Raw genomic sequence first — 16,985 nt, forward strand, 5'->3', positions numbered from 1 at the left:
AGCCATAATGTTATCATTATAATAATATACAATTTTACGGCTCGTTTACTAGCAATACTAAGGTTTCATTCACATTGAGTGTTTAATTTGTATTTTGCATCCTTTTAAGCCTAAATCAAAAGGCAAAAAAGTACTTTCTGGTATATTATTTTTTTGTTTGAGTTCAGCTTTGACTTTGGCTTTAAAAGAATGGATATGAATATCTTATCACATAGCAAACTATGCAGGAGGACAACCTGTGCAATACAATTAGTAATTTGGAAGTACAGTATGTAAATGTAAACCTGAAAGACATTAAAAGAGAGAAATAATACCAAGACACTGTAAGCCATTCAACGATTTATTAGAAATCCAAGTTCCCTGGTTCAACGTAGTTCTGCGGTTCCCATGGCGTTCCATGATTACCTGGGTCAAAGTCTGTGGAGCATCAGAACGAGGCTTCATAGGATTTGCGCAGTAGCCAGTCCCAACACACGATCAACTCCAGGAGACCCAGCGACTCTGATGAGTGGTGACGTCAGGAATGTCACTGCTTGTTACTGATGAGAGGTGATGTCAGAGTGATAATTGATTACATTCCTGACATAACCACTCATCAGAGTCTCGGGTCTTGTGGAGCACAGAGTGAACCAGCATTGAATGCTGCTCAAAGCCTATGGAGCCTCGTTCTGATGCTCCATAGCCTTTGTTTTAGGTGATTGAGGAATGCCGTGGGAACCGCAGGACTACGTCGGAGCTGGGAACTTGGATTTCCAATAAATTGGTAAATGAGGGACTGTGTCTTGTTTTTATTTTTCTCTTTTTATGTATTTCAGGTTTCCATTTCTGGATTTCGTTGGATTCCATGGACTACTGTGGAGCAGCGTGGATTTTTTTTCTCAATAAAATGGTGAAGCTGGGAAATTGTAGGGGAGTGTTTTTTTCAAATAAAGTATTAGTGTATGTGGGTTTTTTTCTTTTCACTTACTGTTTTAGTAATCTGGGTGTCTGATAAACATCTCTCCATTACAAACACCAGGGCTTGATGTCAGCTGATACTACAAAGCTAAGATAAACCCTACAACTAATTACCCTGATTGCCACTGCACCATGGCAGTCAGACAGAGTCACAGAGTCAAGGTGAATGGACACATCTAATATCATACGCACCTTCTGGGGCACCTGTGGGCTGGTATTTTTAGGAAAGGCCCAATAACCATGGACCTTACCAGCCTGATATCAACAAGCAGCTGTCTGCTTTACCTTTGCTGGTTATCAAAAGTAGGCAGGAGATCAGATTTTTTTTAAATTTATTTAATCATAAAAAGCTGTTCAGTAAGCTCCACAGGGTTCCATTTTATTATATGTCAGGGGGTTGTGCAATTATGTCTATGTGTCTATCTACAGTATATATCTATCTGTATCTCTCTATCTATCTATCTGTCTATTATCTATCTCTATAGCATTCATTGATCTCCAAAAATACAAAAAAAAGCAGGTGAAAAACGTATGCAGAAAGCACCAAAAACATGGCAAAATGTATGTTTTTACATTTGCGTTTTTCCTGCCAAGAGATGCAGAAAGCGCTACATTCTAATACTCAATGTGTGCACATACCATTATGGAGTTTATTTTGCAGGAACAGGGAGTTAAAGGTACTGTGGGAAAAATCACAATGTAATATAATTGAGACTTGGTTGGGACAAATCAATATACAGTTGATCATTTGCAAATTAACAATGTGCAGTAGCTTCTGTAAGCAACAGATTCCTCAAACATTAATCTAATGCCAGTCCCTTTTGTAAGGGGAGCGTCAGTGTCACCCTCTGTCTTATGACTGTACTCCCCATGCACAGATAACTGAAAATGGTTAACTATCTATTGATACAGTCAGTTTGCAATATACTACAACACCAGTCCAATTTTTACAAACAGCTTTCTCCTGTTAATACCATGCGTCACTGAACTGCCGCCCAATAGAAGCAGAGGGGCGGAGATGAGCGGGACGTAACATCCCACCCACCTCCTTCCTTCCACATAGTGGCCGGGAGGCAGGTAAAGAGAGGTTCCTCGTTTCTGCGATGTCACACGGAGCGATGTGTGCTGCCGCAGGAACGAGGAACAACTTCGTTACTGCTGCAGTAACGATATTTAAGAATGGACCCCCATGTCACCGATGAGCGATTTTGCACGTTTTTGCAACAATGCAAAATCGCTCATAGGTGTCACACGCAACGGCATCACTAATGCAGCCGGATGTGCGTCACCAATTATGTGACCCCAACGACTTCGCATTAGCGATGTCGTAGCGTGTAAAGCCCCCTTTACTCTACAGTGTGCATGTCTGCTTCCCTACAAGTCTTGCTGCCAGCTCCTTCCCTTCTCTGGTATCTGACTTATTATATTTTGTATCTTGGCCACAGCTGTCACCTGACCCAACATCCCCTTCAAACTCTTCCCTCGAGGAAACACACTCATCATTCTTTAGTTCTTGTCAGCTCAGTATCACCTGCAGGTGGAGACGTAATGTTTGTTTGATATATGAGCAGCAGTTGTTTGCCTTCCCCTTACACATGCATGTACAGTGGTGACATTGTCAAACCAGAATATGTCTTTAGAATGCAGAAATGTCATTTTGTCACATGATTATCTGGTTGAGACATTGATAGTACAAGAACCAAGAGTGTGCACTGTCTTAAAGAAAAATCTGGATCATTACATTTTGACTTATAATGAAGTCGGTGAGGTGCCCGCACTATTCTTTTGCATTACATTGTAGATTCATTATCCTGTGTTAAGAATGGTATGGTATGATTTTGGTAGCTCTCAGGAGGCCCTATGGAAAGTAGAGAATGTTAGATGTAATTCTCTTACGAGCTAGGGCACCAGGAGAACAACCGTCCAGAACGTGAGCAATGGATAAAGCAATAGGCAAAGTGATGGTGCGCTGTTCAGTGACGGTATGGGGTACACTATTTGGGGAAATTTACCCTTATTGAAGTCCACAGGTTAATAAATCACAATCCTGTTTTTGGCTCCAGACAAGAGCCCTCGTCAGGTGATATATTGTTTAAATTATATACTGTATAAAGGTGTTCAAAGATTATTAATACCTTAAAAAACGATTAATACAATTTATCAATAAACTCATCATTCATTTAATTATGCTTTTTTAATTGATCTTACATATATTTATGAGTAAATTAATGCATTTTGAGTATTTTATACTTTAAGATCATTTTTAATAAATTTATTATCTGCTAAAGAAAATGTAAGGTATTAATAATTTTTCAAATACTTTTTATATACAATTTACACATTCTGACAAAAGTATGTATGTTTTTGTGAATTTACCATCAAAACCAGCATTCAGGCCTAAAACACACTTCCGCAAAAAAAAACGTCCGTGTGACACGGTCCGTTTTTCGGGTCCATGTTCCGTTTTTTTGGGGCGTTTCTCCGGTACGTATGACATCCGTGTGATGGTGTATGCAAGCCGTGTGTACGTATAAAATGTCCGTGTTTGTGTGTAAAATGCCCGTGTATGTGTACGTGGAATGTCCGTGTGGAATGTCCGTTTGTGTGTTGCACAATGTCGTTGATACATGTCGGCTGACAACAGACAGAGTTGCGCGATGAGAATGAACTCGGGTGAACTTCACCCGACTTCATTGTCATGCCGCGGCTCTGTCTGTGTGCCGCGTACTGATTAGCGGTCACCTGTGAAGGATTCACCAGTGACCGCTAATCCCCCGAGTGACTGAAGTGAATAGCCCTCTCTCATACTTACCGCTCCCCGATCACCAGCGCGGCAAGGAAGCTGTGCAGAGAATACGCGGCAACAATTACTTTGAATATGCCAGCCGCTCATTAATCAATCAATCTCGTATTCCCTGCTTTCCCCACCCATAGACGCCTGTGATTGGTTGTAGTCAGACACGCCCCCCACGCTGAGTGACAGCTGTCTCACTGCACCCAATCACAGCAGCCTGTGGGCGTGTCTATACTGTGCATTAAAATAAATAAATAAATAATTAAAAAAAACGGCGTGCGGTCCCCCCCAATTTTAATACCAGCCAGATAAAGCCATACGGCTGAAGGCTGGTATTCTCAGGATGGGGAGCCCCACGTTATGGGGAGCCCCCCAGCCTAACAATATCAGTCAGCAGCCGCCCAGAATTGCCGCATACATTATACAGTTAGGTCCAGAAATATTTGGACAGTGACACAATTTTCGCGAGTTGGGCTCTGCATGCCACCACATTGGATTTAAAATGAAACCTCTACAACAGAATTCAAGTGCAGATTGTAATGTTTAATTTGAAGGTTTGAACAAAAATATCTGATAGAAATTGTAGGAATTGTACACATTTCTTTACAAACACTCCACATTTTAGGAGGTCAAAAGTAATTGGACAAATAAACCAAACCCAAACAAAATATTTTTATTTTCAATATTTTGTTGCGAATCCTTTGGAGGCAATCACTGCCTTAAGTCTGGAACCCATGGACATCACCAAACGCTGGGTTTCCTCCTTCTTAATGCTTTGCCAGGCCTTTACAGCCGCAGCCTTCAGGTCTTGCTTGTTTGTGGATCTTTCCGTCTTAAGTCTGGATTTGAGCAAGTGAAATGCATGCTCAATTGGGTTAAGATCTGGTGATTGACTTGGCCATTGCAGAATGTTCCACTTTTTTGCACTCATGAACTCCTGGGTAGCTTTGGCTGTATGCTTGGGGTCATTGTCCATCTGTACTATGAAGCGCCGTCCGATCAACTTTGCGGCATTTGGCTGAATCTGGGCTGAAAGTATATCCCGGTACACTTCAGAATTCCTCCGGCTACTCTTGTCTGCTGTTATGTCATCAATAAACACAAGTGACCCAGTGCCATTGAAAGCCATGCATGCCCATGCCATCACGTTGCCTCCACCATGTTTTACAGAGGATGTGGTGTGCCTTGGGATCACGTGCCGTTCCCTTTCTTCTCCAAACTTTTTTCTTCCCATCATTCTGGTACAGGTTGATCTTTGTCTCATCTGTCCATAGAATAGTTTTCCAGAACTGAGCTGGCTTCATGAGGTGTTTTTCAGCAAATTTAACTCTGGCCTGTCTATTTTTGGAATTGTTGAATGGTTTGCATCTAGATGTGAACCCTTTGTATTTACTTTCATGGAGTCTTCTTTTTACTGTTGACTTAGAGACAGATACACCTACTTCACTGAGAGTGTTCTGGACTTCAGTTGATGTCGTGAACGGGTTCTTCTTCACCAAAGAAAGTATGCGGCGATCATCCACCACTGTTGTCATCCATGGACGCCCAGGCCTTTTTGAGTTCCCAAGCTCACCAGTCAATTCCTTTTTTCTCAGAATGTACCCGACTGTTGATTTTGCTACTCCAAGCATGTCTGCTATCTCTCTGATGGTTTTTTTCTTTTTTTTCAGCCTCAGGATGTTCTGCTTCACCTCAATTGAGAGTTCCTTAGACCGCATGTTGTCTGGTCACAGCAACAACTTCCAAATGCAAAACCACACACCTGTAATCAACCCCAGACCTTTTAACTACTTCATTGATTACAGGTTAACGAGGGAGACGCCTTCAGAGTTAATTGCAGCCCTTAGAGTCCCTTGTCCAATTACTTTTGGTCCCTTGAAAAAGAGGTGGCTATGCATTACAGAGCTATGATTCATAAACTCTTTCTCCGATTTGGATGTGAAAACTATCATATTGCAGCTGGGAGTGTGCACTTTCAGCCCATATTATATATATAATTGTATTTCTGAACATGTTTTTGTAAACAGCTAAAATAACAAAACTTGTGTCACTGTCCAAATATTTCTGGACCTAACTGTATGCGACAGTTGTACCACCGCTGTATCCAGTGACAGCGGGTAACCTCAGTGACAGCTCAGCTGATCGCGCTATTCCCTTCATTAGCTGCGTGGAGCTGACAGGAGCAGATGTGTCTACTGCAGCTCCGGTCACCTTCATGCAGCAGAGCTGGATGCGACGCTGGACCATCCTGGAATACGCCGGACATGGAGGGCTTTTTCGGGCTTATAAAATTGGTGAACAAGGCAATTTGTTAGTGGGTTTTTTTCTAATAAAGGATTGTTCGGGTGTGTGTGTTTATTTACTGTAATTTACAGATTAATCATGGAAGGTACCTCGGGGAGACGCCTGACATGATTAATCTAGGACTTATTGGCAGCTATGGGCTGCCAATAACTCCTTATTACCCCGATTTGCCAACGCACGAGGGCAAATCGGGAAGAGCCGGGTACAGTCCCAGAACTGTCGCATATAATGTATGCGGCAATTCTGAGCGGCTGCTGACTGATATTGTTAGGCTGGGGGGCTCCCCATAACGTGGGGTTCCCCATCCTGAGAATACCAGCCTTCAGCCATATGGCTTTATCTGGCTGGTATTAAAATTGGGGGGGGACCGCACGCCGTTTTTTTTAATGATTTATTTATTTTAATGCACAGTATAGTGAATATAGCAATAAGAGGCTAAAATTTAACTTTTAATTCTAAAATATTAAAAGCCCAAGAGGGATACGTGTAACCATGAAACTCCAGTGCTCTAGGATATGAGATAATAACTTGTCATAGCACAAGGAGTCAATAATGTATAACAAACACAACAAAAAAAAACACAAAATACATAAATCATGAATTGAGTAGATTATATCAACCCGTGGGACAGTGGTCCACTTGCTAGGGAAGAAAAAATAATCAAAAAAACTCAATATACCTAAATCAAGAGCTAGATAATGGTCCTCAGTGGAAAGACCAGTACAATTATTATTGCTCAATATACAAATAAATGGGAACAATCTCACCCATGTTCAGTGGTCTAGGGCAAACCAGGATCTCCTCCGTGTAGGTCCTCTTTATGTCGTCAGGTTGTCACTGAGCCTACATAAACCTAGGAGATAAATTAAACCTGTTGCCCAAACTTCTGTCCTGACAAGGACAGACCACAGCTGGCCCTCTCTATATACCCCTACACCGATCCTAGCCACGTCCCGACGCGTTTCATCATATAAGACTCATCAGGGGACTCCGGTATTTAGATAGAGGCCAGAGGTCCTAAGCCCTCGCTCCCAGAATAACATAAGGGAACCAGAGCCACAGTGATACAGGGTATATAAATGGTAACGGTCCAATAAGGATTATAGGTCAATTAAGAGACTCACCAGTGGTGATTCAGTTACTCAGGTGGATGTATCTCTGATATGATGCATATTAATGTCCCATGATGGCGCCACCTCCTGTATCAACCTCGTGTGCACGTGGAACGCAAACAGCGTCCACGCTACGATCCCACCGCGCACTTCCGGTCTCGCAGCGATAAACCGGAAGTGCGTCATATCGAGGGCGGGACCGTTGCTACACGCTAATGTGCACGCTCCAAGCACTGCGATTTACATGGTACCCCCATCCTGAGGATGATGTGTTTTGCGCCTCTTTTTGCTTGGAATGCGAGACTGCGACTTGATCCGGTGCACGGGATGTGTATTGGATCGGGGTCTGCTTCCCTACATGCATCCTGAGCGCTGGGAGTGTAGGGCGTGCCACTATAATCCGTGATCTCATTGAATGGGCGGTGGGCGGTTTGACGTCTGCATGACGCACCTGCCACTCCCACCGCCTCTTGATCGCGTTACCTCACTTCCGGTAGGCGGATTGAATGCCGCCCTGGGCCTGTGGCTTGGAGCGTGCACATTAGCGTGTAGCAATGGTCCCGCCCTCGATATGACGCACTTCCGGTTTATCGCTGCGAGACCGGAAGTGCGCGGTGGGATCGTAGCGTGGACGCTGTTTGCGTTCCACGTGCACACGAGGTTGATACAGGAGGTGGCGCCATCATGGGACATTAATATGCATCATATCAGAGATACATCCACCTGAGTAACTGAATCACCACTGGTGAGTCTCTTAATTGACCTATAATCCTTATTGGACCGTTACCATTTATATACCCTGTATCACTGTGGCTCTGGTTCCCTTATGTTATTCTGGGAGCGAGGGCTTAGGACCTCTGGCCTCTATCTAAACACCGGAGTCCCCTGATGAGTCTTATATGATGAAACGCGTCGGGACGTGGCTAGGATCGGTGTAGGGGTATATAGAGAGGGCCAGCTGTGGTCTGTCCTTGTCAGGACAGAAGTTTGGGCAACAGGTTTAATTTATCTCCTAGGTTTATGTAGGGTCAGTGACAACCTGACGACATAAAGAGGACCTACACGGAGGAGATCCTGGTTTGCCCTAGACCACTGAACATGGGTGAGATTGTTCCCATTTATTTGTATATTGAGCAATAATAATTGTACTGGTCTTTCCACTGAGGACCATTATCTAGCTCTTGATTTAGGTATATTGAGTTTTTTTGATTATTTTTTCTTCCCTAGCAAGTGGACCACTGTCCCACGGTTGATATAATCTACTCAATTCATGATTTATGTATTTTGTGTTTTTTTTGTTGTGTTTGTTATACATTATTGACTCCTTGTGCTATGACAAGTTATTATCTCATATCCTAGAGCACTGGAGTTTCATGGTTACACGTATCCCTCTTGGGCTTTTAATATTTTAGAATTAAAAGTTAAATTTTAGCCTCTTATTGCTATATTCACTATTATTTGATAAGTGGCCTCCCTCTGTTTGAGGTTTGCTGACAGTACTATATTGAAACGAGGTATGGCTGGTTTTTTGACTACTGGATTAAACACCGATGATTGGTTGGCTGAAGCACAACAAATATTCTCCGATCAAGGATTTGTACAAAAGAGATATACTCCCTCCTATGGAGTGGCATTTAAGGAACTAACACAGGTGTATAAGGACCAGGTGGTGTCTTGGTGGGAGGTGAAGAGTTTAGAGAGCTACATTAAGGCAGGCATAGTTCCACGTGGCCTCCGCATTCACCTCACGGCGGGTTCTAGATACAGAAATCCAGATTTTGTCACCAACTGGGAGAGAGAAGCAACCAATAGCTCAATACGTTTGATGCAATTGATGTTGGAGGAGGAACGAGCTAACCTCTCCCAGCTGGATGACAAACTAAAGGAAAGCATCGACATAACCAAAAAGTTTTCAGGTGAATCCGATTTCACCACCAAAGAGAATAAACTGAAGGACGAATTGGAACGTTTCCAATACAGACTAAAAGAGAGGAAGCATAAGCAATATATGAGGGATTACTCTGACTTCAAGGATAATCGGGCCTACCAGGTGGTTAATAACCAGTTACCTGGCCAACTGACTGAATGTGAGCCATCCTCCACGGATACTGATTTTTCGGATAGCGATAACTATAGGAGACAGAGGAATAACAGAAATAGAGGAAGGGGGAGAGGGAGAGGAAGAAGAGGCTCCAGATCTGGTGATAGGGGAGGCAATTTACCATTGAGCCCTTTTTTAGAACCCTATCCCCTCAGGAACCGGCTCCAGCAGCCCAGGAGTTAACCTCCAGTGTACAGGTTATCAACCTGTCTAAAAAAACTTTGGGTAGCATGGAGGTTGAACTCCTTAAGAGGGGGCTATCTTTTGTCCCCACCTCTAATTTCGACACCTTTGAAGCCATCAAAGACCTGAATCTATTCTTGCGAAAGGTCAGGTGGAGGAAACATTTTTTACGTCAGGATACCAGACTGTGTCAGGATCTTGATATTCCACTTGACCTTTTACCAGATATACGCCTGCTGGAAAGTATCGGTACTATTGATCCCAGTCTTCAGGGTAGGGGACCTTTTACCGATCTAAAAAATAAGAGCACGAAATTTCCTCCCCCCTCTGGGGATCAATCGGCAATTGATGTATTTGAGGAACTTGTCACTCGTGAAATTAGATCCATCTCTCAATCCTCTCTTTATACACCATACAATCTCACGAAGGAAGAGATGGGGGTTTTGAGAGAATTAGAACATGACAACCACATTGTCATCAAACCCTCGGACAAAGGGGGCAATGTGGTTGTCATGGATACTGACCAGTATGCGGAAATGTGTATCAAGATCCTGAATGACAGGACTGGATACGAAAGACTCCTTGCAAATCCAACAAAGCAATATTTGAATGAACTCAAAGGTATCCTGGATGAGGGCCTTTTGTCTGAAGTAATCAGTAAAACCGAGTATGAGTTTCTTCTCCCGAAAGAACCAACAATGGCGACCTTCTATTGCCTACCAAAGGTTCATAAGGGCCTTTGCCCTTTGAAGGGTAGGCCAATAGTTTCTGGGATCAACAATCTGACCCAAAACTGTGGAACATACTTGGATAGAATTCTTAAGCCATTTGTTGCAGCCCTACCCTCATTTGTGAAAGATACACCAGATCTATTGAGGAAACTAGACGGGATATCGGTTAGTGAGGGCACTCTTCTTGGAAGTGTGGACGTTGAAGCTCTCTACTCCTCTATTCCCCATACGAAGGGACTCGAGGCGGTGGATTACTTTCTGAATACGCGGGGCTGCCAGTTTAGGGAGCACAACAGATTTGTCCTGAAACTTTTGGAGTTTTGCTTGACGAGAAACATCTTCACCTTCGATGGGCGGATCTACCACCAACTCAGGGGCACGGCCATGGGGAGCCCATGTGCTCCCTCCTACGCCAACTTGCTCCTGGGTTGGTGGGAGGAGACGCGGATCTTTGTGGAAGGGATGGAAGAATCTACATCTAAATTTGAGATATGGGCCCGCTACATAGATGACATACTGATTGTATGGACAGGTTCGAGGATGGAACTGTCTAACTATGTAGCGGGCCTTAATCAAAATGATATTGGGCTGACCTTTACACATGTCATTGGGGAAGACAATCTCCCCTTCCTGGACATTCTTATCCAGAAAAGTGGGAATGGTGAGATCTTCACCTCAACCTACCGTAAACCCACAGCCACCAACTCCCTCCTCATGTGGGAGAGCTGTCATCCCTTCCACATGAGGAGGGGGATCCCTAAAGGACAGTTCCTCCGTTTACGGAGGAACTGCTCGGATAAAAGGGTCTTTGAAAGCCAATCAAGGGAGCTCCGTGACCGTTTCAAAGAGAGGGGCTACCCTGGGGAGATTCTCAAGAAAGCCTATAATGAAGCGAAAAACACCCCTAGAATGGAATTGTTGATGGACCGGGAGAGACCATTGGAGCAGAATGGTTTCTCTCGCTTCATCACAACTTTCAACAACGGAGCCACTGAAATCCGTAAAATACTGGAGAACCATTGGCCTATTCTTTTAATGGATAGAGATGTGGGCCCCTCCTTGCCTGAACGACCACTGATCACCTACAAAAAAGGGAGATCCCTTGGTGACAGGTTGGTGCATAGCCACTTTGAACGACATCAGGAGACTAATTGGCTGTCCAGGGAGGTGAAGGGCTGCTTTAGATGCTCTAAATGCATAGCATGCCCCTACCTGGAAGTTGGGAAAACGTTCAGGAGCATGGTGCTGGACAGGAATTTTGAAATACGCCATTTCATAAATTGTCGCACTCAAGGAGTGATTTACAAAGCTACCTGTAACTGTGGCTTAGAGTATGTGGGGAAAACGATCCGTGAATTTAGGCGAAGAATTGGAGACCACCTTGGCGACATCGAACACAAGAGGGATAAACCACTAGCCAGACACATTTGGGCTAAACATGGTGGCAATCCTACTGCTATCCGTTTTGTGGGTATCGATGTCGTCCCCAGACCAAAGCGGGGTGGTGACTGGGACAGGCGGGTTCTCCAACAGGAAACAAAATGGATATTTAGATTGGGCACCTCGTCCCCGGTGGGCCTAAATGAACAGCTTCAATTTGCCAGCTTTATCTAGACATTAGGAAAATTACTAGCCAATGATAACCTTGACCAATCTTTTGAAGTAGATGTAACCTTTATAGTCCTGGAGGGACAGTGAATACAGTGACTAATCCCTCCATATATGTGGAACCCTGGATTTGTGCACATTTGTAATATCCGGGTAACATGACTATAACTCTATGTGTGATGAAAGCTGAATACACTGAATAAGATTATTAAGATGACTCATACTAGGATGTGTGGTGATTTTCAGATAGGTGCACTCAGCAATATGATCCTGCCCCATGATCCCCTCCCTTATGTGCTAATGAGGTACCCCCCATCTGGTGGGTTCTGTGTTTGTTATTGGGGTATGAGCACTGCGATTTACATGGTACCCCCATCCTGAGGATGATGTGTTTTGCGCCTCTTTTTGCTTGGAATGCGAGACTGCGACTTGATCCGGTGCACGGGATGTGTATTGGATCGGGGTCTGCTTCCCTACATGCATCCTGAGCGCTGGGAGTGTAGGGCGTGCCACTATAATCCGTGATCTCATTGAATGGGCGGTGGGCGGTTTGACGTCTGCATGACGCACCTGCCACTCCCACCGCCTCTTGATCGCGTTACCTCACTTCCGGTAGGCGGATTGAATGCCGCTCTGGGCCTGTGGCTTGGAGCGTGCACATTAGCGTGTAGCAACGGTCCCGCCCTCGATATGACGCACTTCCGGTTTATCGCTGCGAGACCGGAAGTGCGCGGTGGGATCGTAGCGTAGACGCTGTTTGCGTTCCACGTGCACACGAGGTTGATACAGGAGGTGGCGCCATCATGGGACATTAATATGCATCATATCAGAGATACATCCACCTGAGTAACTGAATCACCACTGGTGAGTCTCTTAATTGACCTATAATCCTTATTGGACCGTTACCATTTATATACCCTGTATCACTGTGGCTCTGGTTCCCTTATGTTATTCTGGGAGCGAGGGCTTAGGACCTCTGGCCTCTATCTAAACACCGGAGTCCCCTGATGAGTCTTATATGATGAAACGCGTCGGGACATGGCTAGGATCGGTGTAGGGGTATATAGAGAGGGCCAGCTGTGGTCTGTCCTTGTCAGGACAGAAGTTTGGGCAACAGGTTTAATTTATCTCCTAGGTTTATGTAGGGTCAGTGACAACCTGACGACATAAAGAGGACCTACACGGAGGAGATCCTGGTTTGCCCTAGACCACTGAACATGGGTGAGATTGTTCCCATTTATTTGTATATTGAGCAATAATAATTGTACTGGTCTTTCCACTGAGGACCATTATCTAGCTCTTGATTTAGGTATATTGAGTTTTTTTGATTATTTTTTCTTCCCTAGCAAGTGGACCACTGTCCCACGGGTTGATATAATCTACTCAATTCATGATTTATGTATTTTGTGTTTTTTTTGTTGTGTTTGTTATACATTATTGACTCCTTGTGCTATGACAAGTTATTATCTCATATCCTAGAGCACTGGAGTTTCATGGTTACACGTATCCCTCTTGGGCTTTTAATATTTTAGAATTAAAAGTTAAATTTTAGCCTCTTATTGCTATATTCACTATTATTTGATAAGTGGCCTCCCTCTGTTTGAGGTTTGCTGACAGTAATGCACAGTATAGACACGCCCACAGGCTGCTGTGATTGGGTGCAGTGAGACAGCTGTCACTCAGCGTGGGGGGGTGTCTGACTACAACCAATCACAGGCGTCTGTGGGTGGGGAAAGCAGGGAATACGAGATTGATTAATGAGCGGCCGACATATTCAAAGTAATTGTTGCCGCGTATTCTCTGCACAGCTGTTCCTCGCCGCGCTGGTGATCGGGGAGCGGTATGAGCCGGGGGAAGAAAAAAACCGAGCGCCAATGTAAGTATGACTGAGAACAGCAGAAAAAAAGGTAAGTATACTGACTTTAATTTTAAAAAAAAAACAAAAAATAAGATCGCTAGTGTAAAAACGCACACGCACGAAACGTGTTGAACACGGACATACTCCGTGTGCGGTACGTGTAGGCACGGACCCATATACTAAAGCGGGTCTGTGCCTGCGTGTTGCCGGCCAAAAACGGACATGTCGTCCGTGTAGAAAAGCGCACACACGTACTTACCACACGGTCACACGTTCCGTGTGATTTTACGTGTGTGTGCCATCTACCATTGAATAACATGGGTCTCCGTGTGTACGTGTCTCCGGTACGTGCAAATACGTACCGCACACGTACAAATTAAACGGATGTGTGTTGCGGGTCTCAAACAGTGCACAGCTTGCGCTTTGTGTATTACCTGACAAAGGCTCCTGTCTGGAGCCAAAAAACAGTGTGTGATTTAATATTAACCTGTGGACTTCAATGAAGGTATAATTTGCTAAATAATGTACCCTTTACCTTCACTGGGCAGTGCCCCGTCACCTTGCCTATTACTATTATCCTGTTACACCTTACAGGCCATTTTCTAGCCATGTCATTTTTATCCTTCTCGGTAGAATAAATGTTGAAGACATCTATCTGAATACTACCAAGAGAATATATTGTAATATAATATTGATTAAAAGTAATAAAACAGTTGCAGGTGATTTATGACTATTACTTTGAGGATTATTTGTATTTATATGTGCATGTAGCTCTTTCAAAGACAAGTCCAGCAATATCTTTACTTGGCGAGTGCCTTCCTCCATTCCTGAGAATTCAGAGTTTGAATTGATATATGTCACGCCCCCACCTGAGTCCGCTCCTGCGACCTCTGCTTCGGTCACCAGCCGCCGCCATATTCCCTCATTGGACTGTGCTGGTGATTTGGGAGGAGTCGATGCCAGTGGCTCTGGTGGGTGCAGGCTCCGCTCATCCACTAAGCTGGGTTTCCGTGGGATTTGCAGTACCACTGGCTGACTGTGGTGGCGTGTGTCTTCCAGCTGAAGGGTCCACCTTTCAGCTATAACCAATGGGAAGACACCAAACACTTCTAATTCCCCCTTCTGTCTGCTGGTCGCTGCCAGATATAGTTTTGTAGTACTGCTTGTTTCTGGTTCTCACTCTGTTCTGAATATTGATCCCTCTGTTTTGACCTCTGCCTGTTCTGACTACTCTCCTGCTTGCCATTTTTGTACCTCGCTTCCATCTCCGGTTTTGACCTCATCCTGAATTCCTTACTACGTTCTTGTCTGCCGATTTTGCCCCCTTTTCAGTATTTCCTGGTTTGACCCTGCCTGACAACTACTCTCCTCTGGACTTAGTCTTCCACAGGTAGCAACCTCCGGGGGCCCTGTAGTAATTCTAAATCCCTGTATAGTGTGTTAAAGGGTTTCGGGGTTCTCGGGGTCCTGCTTAGTGGGCGGCTTTTGTCTAGCCTGTCCATGTCAGCCATGCTGAGACTGTGGTTCCAGGCAGGCGTTTCAATATATAAATGAGGCTGACAATCTGAAGCATCTGTCACTCCAGCTCTGTTCCCTGTCCAGTGCTGTCTCCTCATCCTGTTTTTCTGACAGCTTCTTTGCCTGAAGTCACAGACTATAGAGGCTGTCAGTCAAGCAGGAGTAGACACTGCTGGGCGGGGAATAGAGCTGAATTCTCAGTAATGGAGGACGGGACTGGCCATGTAACGGTATTGCTAGACTTGTCTTTGAAAGAGCTACATGCTCATATAAATAGTTTGGCGGGTGAAATCCTGCTGACAGATTCCCATTAAGATATTCACTACACATCATATTTACAGTATATTACTTCAAATAGACAGTACAACTGATTACTCAGCATGTATTTCCTTGTAAAATGTACCTTGTAAGCATTTATGAAGCCCTAGGCTTTAGAGGGCAATGGAGCTATAAGTGCAAATAACAGCTGTTTGACTCCTTAATTGCACAACAGCTTCTTGCATCCTGGTGTGAGCTGCATAAACATTACCTAGAAATGATTAAATACTTCTTAGGCTTGATGAGATGACTTTCTATTTAAAGGTATTATCCAGAAATAGAAAAATAAATAACTAACTAAATATAATTCTAAATAAATTCCTAAATATTTTTAATTAGTAAATCACACTTGATTTGTCTAGGGAGGTAATTACTATAATATATCCAAAAGGCTGCCATTTTGATACACTGAAAGAAGCCTGTCCTATAATGTTAATACGATTGGTGCTTTTGAGCATGTGAAGTAGGAAGCTCTCCTGCTATGACATGGTATAACATATACCAAGCACTGTCAAGCTATCTCCAGGTCACAACAGCTGGTTAGCATTCAGAAAGAAATGGAGAAGAGGAGTGCAATATCAACAGAATCTTCTTACATAAGCACCCTTGGTATCTCCAGTATTACAACAGAAAGACATGGTAGACAGCAGTGTGATCAGCTTCTTTTTACTTGAGACCCCCTGGTATCTGCAGTATTAATTGAGGACAGGATGGGTAGCAATGTGAGTAGCCTTTACTTAACTCATCACTTATGGTATCTCTAGTATTAGATGAGAAAGACAGGGTGGATAACTGTGTGAGCAGTCTCTTCTTACCTCTGCACCGCTGGTATCTCCAATATTAAATCAGAAAGACTTGGTCGACTGCACTATGAGCAGCCTCGTTTTACCTCAGCACCCCTGGTATCTCAAGTATTAATCAGAAAGACATAGTGGATAGTAGTGTGAGCAGCCACTTCTTACCTCAGCACCCCGGAAATATCCAGTATTAGATCAGAATGATAGGGTAGCCAGTTTTGTGAGCAGCCTCTTCTTACCTAAGTACCCTTGTTTTCTTCAGTATTAGAGCAATAACACATGGTGGACAGCAGTGTGAGCAGTTTTTTCTCACCTCAGCATCCCTAGTATTAGCAGTATTTATTCAGAAATAAATGGTGGACACCAGTGTGAGCAGCGTCTTCTTACCTCAGCACCCCTGTTTTCTTCAGTATTAGATCAATAACATATGCTGGAGAGCAGTGTGAGCAGTTTCTTCCTAGCTCAGCACCACTGCTTTGTTCAGTATTAGACCAATAACACATGGTGGACAGCAGTGTGAGCAGTTTCTTCTCACCTCAGCATCCCTATTTTTTGCAGTATTAAATCAGAAAGAAATAGTGAACACCAGTGTGAGCAGCTTCTGTGACGCCCTGGACTATCCAGGTCGTCCCAGGTAGTCACACACAACACCACACCCCCCTTCCCAGTTAGGTAACATCAGTCAAACTTAAAAGCCTTGTCAC

At 44.0% G+C, this 16,985-nt stretch overlaps 1 protein-coding gene and 1 long non-coding RNA gene across 3 annotated transcripts in view; one reads left to right on the forward strand and one right to left on the reverse strand.

The window, feature by feature from the left end:
- The window catches only part of LOC142243723 (paralemmin-1-like), a 240,595-nt gene that overhangs the window by 70,730 nt on the left and 152,880 nt on the right, over positions 1-16,985 (forward strand). The window lies entirely within an intron of this gene.
- The window catches only part of LOC142243732 (uncharacterized), a 306,491-nt gene that overhangs the window by 262 nt on the left and 289,244 nt on the right, over positions 1-16,985 (reverse strand). The window lies entirely within an intron of this gene.

The sequence above is a fragment of the Anomaloglossus baeobatrachus genome, chromosome 1 (assembly GCF_048569485.1).
Source record: "Anomaloglossus baeobatrachus isolate aAnoBae1 chromosome 1, aAnoBae1.hap1, whole genome shotgun sequence".
NCBI classification, from domain to species: domain Eukaryota; kingdom Metazoa; phylum Chordata; class Amphibia; order Anura; family Aromobatidae; genus Anomaloglossus; species Anomaloglossus baeobatrachus.